This window comes from Vulpes vulpes, chromosome 3 (assembly GCF_048418805.1).
Source record: "Vulpes vulpes isolate BD-2025 chromosome 3, VulVul3, whole genome shotgun sequence".
Taxonomy (NCBI): Eukaryota; Metazoa; Chordata; class Mammalia; order Carnivora; family Canidae; genus Vulpes; species Vulpes vulpes.
Genome location: NC_132782.1, coordinates 21,759,638 through 21,772,953, shown reverse-complemented (window position 1 = coordinate 21,772,953; position 13,316 = coordinate 21,759,638). Strand labels below are relative to the sequence as shown.

General features: G+C 42.1%; 1 pseudogene; it reads right to left on the bottom strand.

The window, feature by feature from the left end:
* Positions 1 to 3,342: 3,342 nt before the first annotated feature.
* Positions 3,343 to 4,336, bottom strand: LOC112916553 (heterogeneous nuclear ribonucleoprotein A1-like; annotated as a pseudogene).
* Between the last annotated feature and the right edge of the window lie 8,980 nt (positions 4,337 to 13,316).

Genomic DNA, 13,316 nt, shown 5'->3' with positions numbered 1-13,316 from the left:
CCTTCACCAGCTTCTTCCAGTAACAGAGTATCCTCTTGGCTTATTTCCCTTCAATTCATTGGTCCATAGCTTCCAGGTTAAACAAAGACATTTCAGTAGCTCATTTATATATATGTATTTATGTATGGTAGCCTCTTCTTCACTGCATTCAAGGACAACTTTCCACCATTAAGCATCACCTTGTTCTGCCTTCCTTACAGAGAAAGATTTTTGTGAATATTTGGCTTGTTATCGTTAGATCAAACACAAAATGTGACTTCAGATTAATTTCCTTTTTTAGTCTTTATCCAATTTTTCCAAACTACTTCACTCCTAACCTACAGGGATAATTTCTTAAATAAAGATAGACTTCACTTTTGGAAAGTTAAAACTTTCAAACTGACATATGAGCCAATAAAAATGTCCCTAAAAACATTCATGGTAAAAAAAAAAAAAATCCATGGTGCTAAAATATCATTTTTAAAAAGCTAAAACATAATTTTCATGCAAACATATAAGGAAGATGTATCAAAATTTCATCAACTTATTAATGAGGGGACCAGTAAGAGTAATATCAATTCAAAGGATAATTTGAAGAACATATTTTTGTCAATAAATATCAGTATTGATAAATATGTATATATACATATTTATATATGTGTATATATATATATATATATATATATATATATACACACACACATGGAATGCTGAAATGACTTTGTCAGTCGATACAAAACTGGTTAATATCCTGTAGGATAATAAAGTACAATGTTTACTCTTTTCCTGGTCATCTATCATGGAACTTTACCAAGGTCCTGTATCTGGGAAATAGATGCCTCCACGATATTCTCCCTTCAGTAATATATCACTGAATATATTTAGGATATATCAGAATGAGAAAGGGCAAATAAACATAGTTTGAAGAAAGGGATTTCAGACAGGATGGCAAGTGGGGAAGGAGCCAAGTTTTGACATTTGTTCAACAAATATTTTCTGAGAACCTAGTAAGGGCAACACACTGTTTTGGGTGCTATGAAAGAAATCAAATTGCACAAGACTAAAATAATAATAATAATAATAATAATAATAATAATAAAATAAAGGGGGATCCCTGGGTGGCTCAGTGGTTTGGTGCCTGCCTTTGGCTCAGGGCCTGATCCTGGAGTCCTGGGATCAAGTCCCACATCAGGCTCCCAGCATGGAGCCTGCTTCTCCCTCTGCCTGTGTCTCTGCCTCTCTCTCTCTCTCTCTGAGTCTCTCATGAATAAATAAATAAAATCTTAAAAAAAAAAAAAGTTGCACAAGACTTGGTCCTTCCTTTGATAATTTGGAAAGTGAAAATATTTACACAGTTAACTATAATGCAAAACATGTCCCTTCACATATTGTGAGTTTTAAGTTTCTATTTGTTGTTTTTTAGTAATCTCTACCTCCAACATGGGGCTTGAATTTACAACCCCAAGATCAAGAGTCACACACTCCACCAACTGAGCTCTCCAGGCACCTCCTGTGAATTTTTTTAATAATAGAAATGGGTGATTAATGAAGAAAATTGCGAACAAGGGAAAAGTAGGAAAAACATTACCTAAAGTTCTACCATCTAAACGTAATCATTATTAATATTTTAGAAGAATTTCTTTTGGTTCATTTTTTAAAATATTTTTTATTTGTTTATTAATGAGAGACACACACAGAGAGAGAGAGAGAGAGGCAGAGACACAGGCGGAGGGAGAAGCAGGCTCCACGCAGGGAGCCCGACATGGGACTCGATCCCAGGACCCAGGATCACACCCTGAGCTGAAGGCAGACTCTTAACTGCTGAGCCACCCGGGCGACCCTGCTTCATGTTTTTTGATGGTTACTTTTTACTTTCCTTTCTCCTCTTTAAAAAAAAAAAAATTTTATTTCTAAACTTGCCATCTTCATACTATTTTACATCTCTTAAAAAATGTATTAAGTCCTTTGCATTGCTTCATAGATATCTGTTAGTTTCTTGTTTGTTTCATAGCCTCTATTTTGAGACCTGCCCCTCTCCTGCTCTGAAGGAATATGGGTGGCCATCACAATAGCCCACTTCTCTGGAAATAGACACTGGTCTAAGAATGAGCTTGTGGCCTGTCTAGCAGAACCAACCCTGTTCTGGGAGATTGATATGCATGCTCAGAGAGGAAGAGGTATCTGAACTGCCAGGGCCCATATGCCCCAGCACATACAGAAAACCTACCTGAGTATAGAACTAGTAAGAAAAGGGACAGAGAGAGAGACCGAGAGACAGAGACAGAGGGACAGAGGAAGACAAACCAAAGGACATCATTTGAGTATCTGGACATATGAAGTCAGCCAAGAACTGGAACTTTAAAGTTTCATGAACAAAAATATTCTCTTTATTTGCTTGAACTAAGTGGAGTGGGGTTTCCATCACACACCATCAAAAAGCTCTGTCAATATACCTATGATTACATAGTCTTAGCCATCATCAAAGAATATCTGGTTTCTATGCAAAGACCTTGTTTACAGTGAGAGTAATAAATGTGGTCAAAACAGAAAAAGTTCCATACTAGGATTTGTGAAATGTCCTCCCATTTTACTTCCATATTCTCCTTTCCTCCTTCTCTCCCTTCCTTTATTTTTTTATTTTTTTAAAAGACACATTTATGGGATCCCTGGGTGGCTCAGTGGTTGAGCATCTGCCTTCAGCCCAGGGCCTGATCCTGGAGACCCGGGATTGAGTCCCACATCAGGCTTCTGCATGGAGCCTGCTTCTCCCTCTGCCTCTCTCTCTCTCTCTCTCTTTCTCTCTCTGTCTCTCATGAATAAATAAATAAAATCTTAAAAAGGGATCCCTGGGTGGCGTAGCAGTTGGGGGCGTGCCTTTGGCCCAGGGCGCGATCCTGGAGACCCGGGATCGAATCCCACATCGGGCTCCCGGTGCATGGAGCCTGCTTCTCCCTCCGCCTGTGTCTCTGCCTCTCTCTCTCTCTCTGTGACTATCATAAATAAATAAAAATTTAAAAAAATCTTTAAAAAAAAGACATTTATTCAGCGTCATGATCAGACTATTACATTTAGCAATCAACAGCATGGGTGCAAAAAAAAAAAAAACTACATTAAAACGCTTTGTTGGAATGCTTTACACTTTCCGCAGAACAAACTGAAATAACCTGTTATACAATTAGTCACAAATACAATCCTCGAGGTTTTGCCCATACACATGAGTATTGTCTAAAACATGCCTTCTGTGTAGCAGCGAGGCCCTGTCACCACTGTGCTTGGCTGAGCTCACAAATCTGTTGTAACCTGTAGCTTCCCTGTCACTTCTCTGGCTCTCCTCTCCTGCTAAGTTTTGTTTCCTGGCAGTAATTATAACCTTCCGCCACTGCCATAGCTGCTGCTGCTGCTGGAACTGCCACAGCCACCTTGGTTTCATGGTTTGGCAAAGTATTGGCCTCCACCAGCATAGGGGCCAGAGCTTCTGCCTCCAAAATTTCCTCACTTCATGGGTCCAAAATTTGAGGATTGATTGTTGTAATTGCCAAAATCATTATAGCTTCCGCCACCTCCAAAGTTGCTTCCATCATTACCAAATCCGTTGTAGCCATCCCCACTACCACCCTGTCCACCACCACCTCCACTGCCACCGAAGCCACCTCGACCACTGAAGGTCCCCCCCACGACCAAAGTTGTCATTCCCACCAAAACCACCTCCACGACCACCACCAAAGTTTCCAGAACCACTTTGGCCTCTTTGGCTGGACGAAGCACTAGCCATCTCTTGCTTCAATAGGGCTTTCCTTACTTCACAGTTGTGGCCATTCACAGGATGGTATTTTTGAATGACACTCTTGTCTACAGAGTCATGGTCATCAAATGTCACAAAAGCAAAACCTCTCTCTCTTTTTTTTTTTTCTTTAAACCTCTCTTTTTGCCACTGCCTTGGTCAGTCATGATCTCATTCAATTCAATTTTCCCAAACTTTTCAAAATAATCTCTTAGATGATGTTCTTCAGTGTCTTCTTTAATGCCACCAACAAAAATCTTTTTCACAGTTAAGTGGGCACCAGGTCTTTGAGAATCTTCTCTTGAGACAGCCCTCTTTGGTTCCACAACCCTTCCATCCACCTTGTATTGCTTTGCATTCATGGCTGCATCCACCTCCTGCACGGTGGCATAGGTGACAAACCCAAAGGCTCTGGAGCTCTTGGTGTTTGGATATCTCACTACCACACAGTCCGTAAGTGTTCCCCAATGCTCAGGATGGCCCCTCAGACTCTCATCGGTTGTTTCAAAGCTCAGACCTCTGATGAAGATCTTCCGCAGCTGCTCAGGCTCTTTGGGAGACTCTGACTTAGACATGACGGTGGTGGCAGGGGAGACTTTCACGATGCTTACTCGGTGGCGTCCAGGGGCAGAAAGGGTCTCCCTTCCTTTTATTCTCTTTCCACGTTTATTCTCACTAAACAAACACTGACCGACTGATCATCTGCCATGTGCTAGCCACAGTGCTGAGTGCTGAAGGTATAATGGTGAATAAAACCCACTTGGTCCCTGCCTTCTTGGAGCTGATGCCACGGACTTCCTTTCTCTTGCATTGTGTGACGTTGCACAGGACAGCATTGGCGGTGTAGTATTTTTCTATGTTCTATTTTCAGGCATACAAGGAATTGCTTTTTCTAAACAGCAGATCATATTAATATGCTAATACTTTAGTAAAATCTTTTATCCTGAGAGAATTACAAAAATGACTATGTAGATTTTGAACAGTCTAAGTCCAGTAATTAGAAGCCTTTGAAAGTGACAAATGCTGGGTGCTTGGGTGGCTTAGTTGTTAAGCGTCTACCTTTGGCTCAGGTCATGATCCCAGGGTCCTGGGATTGAGCCTCATGTCAGGCTCCCTGCCCAGTGGGGAACCTACTTCTCCCTCACCCTCTGCCACTCCCTCACCCTCTGTTTGTGCTTGCCAGCTCTCTTTCTCTGTCAAATAAAAAATATATATATTAAAAAAAGGAAAGTGACAGATGCCATATTTATGACAATTTATATATAACCTGTTGACTTGTTTGCTTTTGAAATATGTTACTTAAGTTGTCCTTGTTTTTTTAAATTTTAATTTAGTTTTTAAAGATTTTATTTATTTATTCATGAGAGACAAGGAGAGAGAGGCAGACACATAGGCAGAAGGAGAAACAGGCTCCCTGCGAGGAGCTTGATGTGGGATTCGATCCCAGGATCCTGGGACCACAACCAGAGCCAAAGGCATACACTCAACCACTGAGCCACCCCCGTGCCCCAGTTTTGTTCTTTTTATATATATATTTAGGTGTTATTTATTTAAGTAATCTCTCTCTCTTTTTTTTTTTTAAAGGTTTTATTTATTTATTCATGAGAGATACAGAGAGACAGGGAGAGGCAGAGACACAGGCAGAGGGAGAAGCAGGCTCCATGCAGGGAACCCCATGTGGGACTCGATCCTGGGTCTCCAGGATCACAACTTAGGCTGAAGGCAGCATTAAACCATTGAGCCACCCGGGCTGCCCTATTTAAATAATCTCTATACCCAACATAGGGCTTGAATTAATGACCTTGAGATCAAGAGTCAGATGCTCTACTGACTGAGCCAGTCAGGTGCCCCAAGTTGAACTTGTTTTTTGACTAGACATCAAATTACTTTCCATATATAAATCAGTACAATACTAAAAAAATCAATGCACAGAGACTTGCCATAGGTACAGTATGTCTGGCGAGTGGAAATAAGCAAAATAAATATACTTATTTTTTTTAAAGATTTTATTTATTCATGAGAGACAAAAAGAGAGAGGCAGAGACATAGGCAGAGGGAGAAGTAGGCTCCCTGCAGGGAGCCTTACATGGGACTTGATCTCAGGTCTCCAGGATCCCACCCTGGGCCAAAGGCAGGTGCTAAACTGCTGAGCCACCCAGGCATCCCAATAAATTTACTTATTTTAATTAATTAATTTTTGGAGGGGGAAGGAGGGGCAAAAGGAGAGGGAGAGAGAGAGAATCTTAAGCAGGTTCCACACCCAGCTTGGAGCCCAATGGGGGATCCACCTAACAACCCTGAGATCATGACCTGAGCTGAAATCAAGAGTTGGATGCTTAACCGACTGAGCCACCCAGGTGCCCCTAAAATATAGTTATGGAAGAAGATTTTCCCAAGTTTTTTGCATTTGTCCCTAGCACAATGTATAATTCTTTCAAAATATTTTGACTAAAATAAAATAAAAGGTGCTAGTGTCCCCTGATAAAAGCTTATGTAATATTTCTAGAATGAAATATAAAAGCATGTGAATAAAATGACAGTAAATATATCTGGAAGAAGCAAACTTAGGAACTGAATCCATCACAGAAAAGTTCTTTTCTCCGAAGAAAGGTAAACCACCTTTCCTCCTTTATAAGAGTGCTGCAGCATTTAGAGCGAGTTTGGCTTTCCTGCCAGGAGCTTGGTCTTCTAAAAGTGCTAAGGGTTCCAGCTTCTCAGCATCGCAGGCAGGATCTATGTACAATGATAGCAGAGGCACATGGGGAGGAGGGTTTGGGGTATGGGTCTGCCTTCCTAGAAACTGACTTTCCTTATCATGTCAGAAGAACAGTCGTTCTGATAGCTGGGCTTAGCAGGGCAACAAAAGCGCATGGCTCTGGTGCATGTCCTGTTGCTGTGTCCCCTCTGGAAGAGATGGCCATCAAAGCTGTCCCCTAAAGGCTCAATGGTGTATAATCCAGATTCTTATCCATGGTGGCCAGGGAATCTGGGGCTGTCCTGTCTAGGCACAACACACTCATTATATTTATTTTTTAAAAATTTTTTTAAAAAGATTTTATTTATTCATGAGAGACACAGAGGACAGAAGTAGAGACAGAGGGAGGAACAGAGGGAGAAGTATCTCTTCAGGGAGCCTGATGAAGGACTTGATCCCAGAACCCTGGGATCACGCCCTGGGCCAAAAGCAGATGCTCAACCACTGAGCCACCCAGACATCCCTACACTAATTGTTTTTAAATAGATGAAAGCCAGTCACACCTTATGTTTCAAACCTAACAGTGATGGTGATTTTCAACATTGACTGCACATTAGAATCAGATGGGAAGCTTTTAAAATTAGGTCTTGATGTCCAGGCTGTACCCCAGACCAATTCAATCATAATCTTTGTTGGTAGAACCTGGGCATCAAGAGTTTTAAAAATTCCCCCAAATGATTCTAGTCATCGAAGTGGTAACTGCTAACTCTTTTTTAAACCTATAGGCTTCAGGATCCCTGGGTGGCGCAGCGGTTCGGCACCTGCCTTTGGCCCAGGGCATGATCCTGGAGACTCGGGATCGAATCCCACATCGGGCTCCCGGTGCATGGAGCCTGCTTCTCCCTCTGCCTGTGTCTCTGCCTCTCTCTCTCTGTGACTATCATAAATAAAAATTAATTTTAAAAAAATGTACACCTAAAACTAATATTATAAAAAAAAAAAAAACCTATAGGCTTTGATTACTTCAGGAGATGCTCTTGTGACCAAAGACATAAAGCCTGTTGCAAAGTGGTGCTTGCTTGGAGGATCCCAGAGAGAAGGACAATCATGGGGATCCTTATGAAGATTTCATTAAATAATTTTTATTCCTCCTTTTTGTTACTACATTGGTCCTGTGTTATTCTCACTTTTTACTCTTCTTAGGATGTGTTCATAGGGCCACTGGATCACTACGTGTGTGTGTGTAAACAGAACAAATTAATTTTGAAGATAGTACTACCTTTACTTGCGTTGGGTTGCTTTGTATTTCCACCACAACAGGACAAAGTGGGGCGTCCAGAATTTGAAGTGGGGTCACAGCTGTTCTCGATGCACCACGCCTTTCCATTACCCCATGAAGGAAGAGAGTGTTTAGATCAGCTTGCCACCAGGAGCTTTCTAACAGAAATGCAAACTAATTTAAGTTACTAAAGGGGCTTAATTCTACTCTATACACTAGGAATTAGGTAAAGTTTCTCACCATTTCTTAAGGCTGCCCTGAGAATGCCGTTGTCCTCAAACACCCTCAAAAGAGGAACTAACTAAAGTCTAAGTATTTATCATCATAAAACTAAAGATACTTCCTATAAAGATTGTACTTCAGAATATGCAGGCCTTTAATCCAACATTCCACTGTTTTCAAATCTACTCCCCTGTCTAATTCACATATTCAAACCAATTCACTCAAATATGTTCAGAAAATTCACATATTCAAACCAGTTATTTGTGATTATGATTTAGAAGTCCACAGAGGTTCAGTTCACTATTACTGACTTTCATTCTTTTCACGGAACTTTTCTTTTTTAGTATCTTATTTTAAAAAAATAATAATCTCTACCCCCAACGTGGGCCTCAAACTCACAACCCTGAGATCAAGAGTCACATGCTCTTCCAACTGAGCCAGTCAGGCGCCCCTCCAAAGGAATTCTTTATTTCCATGTAGCGTCAAAGAGGGAACCTAGATTTTCGTATTAGAGATATCTTTTTTTTCCTTTTTAAAGATTTTTATTTATTTATTCATGAGAGACACACACACACAGAGGCAGAGACACAGGCAGAAGGAGAAGCAGGCTCCATGCAGGGAGCCCAACGTGGGATTCGATCCCAGGTCTCCAGGATCACACTCTGGACTGAAGGCGGCACTAAACCGCTGAGCCACCCAGGCTGCCCATCATATTAGAGAAATCTAGATTTGAATCTCTGCCACTTATTCTGGGAATATGGCCAATTTATTTTTTCCAGTGCCTCAGTTTCTTTGTAAGATAGGTAGAGTTGATGTAGGAACAGTACAATTATGTGTGAAATTTTATGGTACCTGGTATGGAATCAGTATTTAATATTAATGTGTGTGTGTGTTTTTTTAAGTGATCTCTGCACCCAACGTGGGGCTCAAACTCACTACCCTGAGATCAAGACTCAGTTGCTCTACCGACTGAGCCAGCCAGGTACACCCAATTCTCCTTCTTCTTTTTTAAACTTCAGAGTTTTTCTCTATCTTGCTTTCTCCAGTAATAACCTACGACCACTGAGTCCCCCCACTTGACTGTAAATGCCATGGAAGCAGGAACTCCTATCATTCAGTCCACTGCCTGGAATAGAGGATCTGTAAATGTTTGCTGAATGCCATGTATGTGTGCCTCTTGTACAAGGTGCTCAGAATGTCATGTGAACAAATGCCTTTACTGTGACATAAAAGAATTTTGGGACACGGTCTAGTGAGGAGTGAAGTAAATTATTCTAAAAACAGTCTCATGTTACTTATTTGAAAACATTAACTCATTCCCAGTTTTGTTCTATTCTTTTTTAGTGCTATAGCATAGGATTAAGGGTGTGGGTTCTGCAAGCACAGAGCAACACTACCTGATTTTGGTTTTGTTTTTAAAGATTTTACTTATTTATTCATGAGAGACACACACACAGAGAGAGAGAGAGAGAGAGAGAGATAGGCAGAGGGAGAAGCAGGCTCCATGCAGGGAGCCTGACGTGGGACTCGATCCCAGGTCTCCAAGATCACGACCTGGGCCAAGGGCAGGCGCCCAACCGCTGAGCCACTCAGGGGTTCCCCCCCCCCACTACCTGGTTTTGAATCCAGACCTCATTACTTATTAGCTGTGCAGAAATAGATTAAACATTCTGTTTCCCATGTGTAGAATGGATATAATAACCACACCTATCTCACAGAGCTGTTGTTGACGGTTAAATGAGCTAAAATACAAGAAAGTGCTTAGAATGGTAATTGGCACCCACTGTGAGCGTTAGCCCATCTAGCTCCTTCCTGGACCAGCCTGTGCTGGTTATCCTATCATCCTTCTATTCCCAGGTTTAGGATGTATTGTCGTTTTCGGCCTTCTGGTTTCTGGAGAAGTGGGCAAAGTCCTGGCTTCGTTCTCCTTCACCGGGTTTGTTCTCCAGTATTGACTGGGTTCTTTCAGCAGCCATGTGACTGGGGCGGGGGTGGCGGGGGTGGTGGGATCCTGAACCCTGGGCGCTGGCATGGCCCTCCAGTAACTCCTGGTTGTGAGGGCCTCCCCTCTGAGCAGGTTCCCCTTGGTGAGCTTCCCACCAGGAGGTATTTTCTCTGTCCTCTCCTGCCCTGCTCCTTCCTGGAGCTCTTCTCTCCTAAATTCGTATATTCCAGATCATCTCCTATGATTTCTCCTGCAAGTTTTTCGCCCTTCACACACCTGTCTCCCCAGGTCCTCAGGCTGCCAAGCCTGCCTCATCCAGAGGACCTCTCTGCCTCCCTTCACTCTCCTTCCCCAAGTCACTGCCCTTCCCTCCTCCCTCCCTGACTGGCTGGGGGGGGTGTTTGCTTAGAGTCTCAGATCAGTCTGTGGGTGTAGGTGGGTATTTAAAGGTCGCCTAAAATGAGAATAGATCCCCCAGCTCCCTGCCTCTGCAGAAAACAACAATAACAATAAAATGAGGGCAGCCGGGGACTCTTGACTAGCAGAACCCATTTCCAGAGCCTCCACCCCTAGCAAGTGCCTAGCACATAGTAGGGGCTTCATAAGTGTGTGTGGAATACTGAACTGGCTCAGCCTCCCAGCCAAGCTACTGTCTGGGGAGGACAGCCTTCCAGGGCTCCCCAATTTGTTTAATTTTCAGGATCAAGCTCCACCCCTTTTTTTGTTTGGTTACCTGGACCTGCCCATGAGAAATTGCAAATAGTTCACTGTAGATTCCTACCATACCCGAAGAAATGTTTATTTCTTGTTGGCCGATAGCAGAATCCAACAGCATTTACAAAAATAAGTGAAGGGGCACCTTGGGTGGCTCAGTGGGTTAAGCATCTGCCTTTGGCTCAGGTCATGATCCCGGGGTCCTGGGATGGAGCCCCAAGTCATCAGGCTCTCTGCTCAGTGGGGAGCCTGCTTCCTCCTTTCCGTCTGCCTGCCACTCTGCCTACTTGTGCTCTCTCTCTCTCTCTCTGTCAAATAAGTAAATAAAATAAAATAAAACAAAATTTTAATGAAAAAAGTAAGGTGGCTAGAGAGAACCATGAAAATAAGAAAAAAATGGAGTAGTTATTAGCTAACAAGAAAGCAAACACATAAAAAGAAGGGAGAAAATGAAGGTATTGGTTAAGAAGTGGCACAAGCTAGGATTCCTAATCATTTCCTCCTTCCATGCTTCTGTCCACAGGCCACCGCCTCCCCTGGCACCGTCTAACTGGGCGTCTCCTGTGACTATGGTGACTGCTGTGACTCCCTGGGATCTCTGAGATAGAAACACCAGGAGGGTAATTTCCTTCTGGCCTTCTCTCTAGACTCCTCCCAAATCAAAAGACCCATGTCGTTCAGATCTAAGGCTGGGAGGGTAAAGGGGTTGAAAGGTGCTCCGCTTCTGTATGAATTCCTCATTCAGCCAGGCTGACCGGCTCCAAATTCATTACAATTTTTGGAAAGAGATAGTGAAGAAGAGTGGGAGGGAGGCGGTTTGAGAGGCTTTGAGAGAAAAAGATAAGGAAAAGGAGAGGGAGGGAAAGTGGGACTTTCCCTCTGACTTTTAGAGTTTTAAGAGCAAATTTTTGTGTGCCCTTTTTAGAATTCCACACAATGCTATTTTTTTTTCTTTTTTTACACAATGGTAAATTTGAGACAAAAGGTATATAGAGTGTATACGGGGAATGTCATTGGATGAATGAAGGTCAAAGGTTATTTAAACGAGGGAGGGATTTGTTTATTGGTGGTTACTAAATCTCTACAGTGTATTTTTAGACCTCTCATTGGATTGTAAGATAAGGTGAGGAAAACAGGATTTCTAAGTATTGCTCAGCAGCAATTTAGCAATCTTTGGGATAGCCATCAAAAATTTCCTTGTACCAAGTTATCTCACTAAAAGTTTTCAAAATGTGCCCTTGGGTGTTAAGGGAGAGGGGACTGAGTGGTAGGGGGTGGTGCAAGGGTGTCCCAGGTGAGCTGCCCACTAGTGCAGATTCGGTGTAGCTCTTCCAAGTCTTTGGTGATGACCAAGGTGGGACCGTTTCCACCACACAAGCAGCAAGCTCCAAATCAGTGTTTCTGGGAGAGCTTCTCGTCAAAAACATTTACCAGCATACCCCTGGAGCAGATCTCCTTTTATCTGTATTTATATAGATATGGACTGTGGAAAATACAACTTTTGAAAAAAAGTTTTGTGGCCACTTTGAACACCATGCCTCAGTTGGATTTTTCTCCCTTCCTTTCTGAGTAAAATGCACAGTGAATATTATCCAGATCTTCCTCAACTTACGATGGGGTTTAGTCCTGATAAACCCATCAAAGTCGAAAATGCATTTAATGCACCTAATCTGCTGAGCATCACAGCTTAGCCTCACCTACCTTAAGAACACTCGAACACTTAGACTGGCCTACCACTGGGCAACATCCTCTAGCATGAAGCCTATTTGTGAACAGAGTATTGCATGTCCCATGTAATTTATGGACTACTGTGCTGAAAGTGAAAAACAGAATGGCTGTGTGGGTACAACCAAAGGTTTTGTAAGGGTGTCAACTGTTTCCTGCCTCAGTGGCAGGGCTGACTGGGAGCTGGGGCTGTGGCCCCCAGCATCACAAAGGAGTATCATACTGCATGTCACTAGACCCAGAAAAAAAACCAAAATCAAAATCGAAAATTTGGTTTTTACTGAGCACGTATCACTTTTGCACCATTGTAAAGTAAAAAAAAAGAAGAAAACATAAGTCAAACCACTCTTTGTAGGGGGCCATCTGCCACTTGAAGAATGATGAATCATTTTATTATTTTTATATCACTTTTTGTTAAGAGACTGCAGTAGTTTTATTATTTACTAAAACTATAGCAGTTACATTCCATTCCATAAACTTTCTAATAAATCTACATAAAATGACTATAGCAAGTACTTTAAAATGTTTTAAGATACATCAAAAGAAAAAAAAATCCTTGGTTATAGCTTGGAGTTTAGTAAATGTAGACTTTATTGGATTAGTCAGCTAAGTAATTAAGAAATGGATGTGTTCCAGGAAATTGTCACTCCTCTATTTTTTTTAAATTTTATTTATTTATTCGTGAGAGACAGAGAGAGAGAGAGGCTGAGACACAGGCAGAGAGAGAAGCAGGCTCCCTGTGGGGAGCCCGATGTGGGACTTGATCCCAGGGCCCTGGGATCACGGCCTGAGCCAAAGGCAGATCCTCAACCACTGAGCCACTGAGGTGTCCCTAATATTTAAGTTCTGATATTAAGTTCCCTAATATTTAAGAACATTTTTGTTCTTTTTGGATTGTGGTATTGGAATACTGTTCTGATTTATTCCACACTACTTTTGGCTTCCTAATTGTTTTTCCACCTCACTTTTTTTTTTT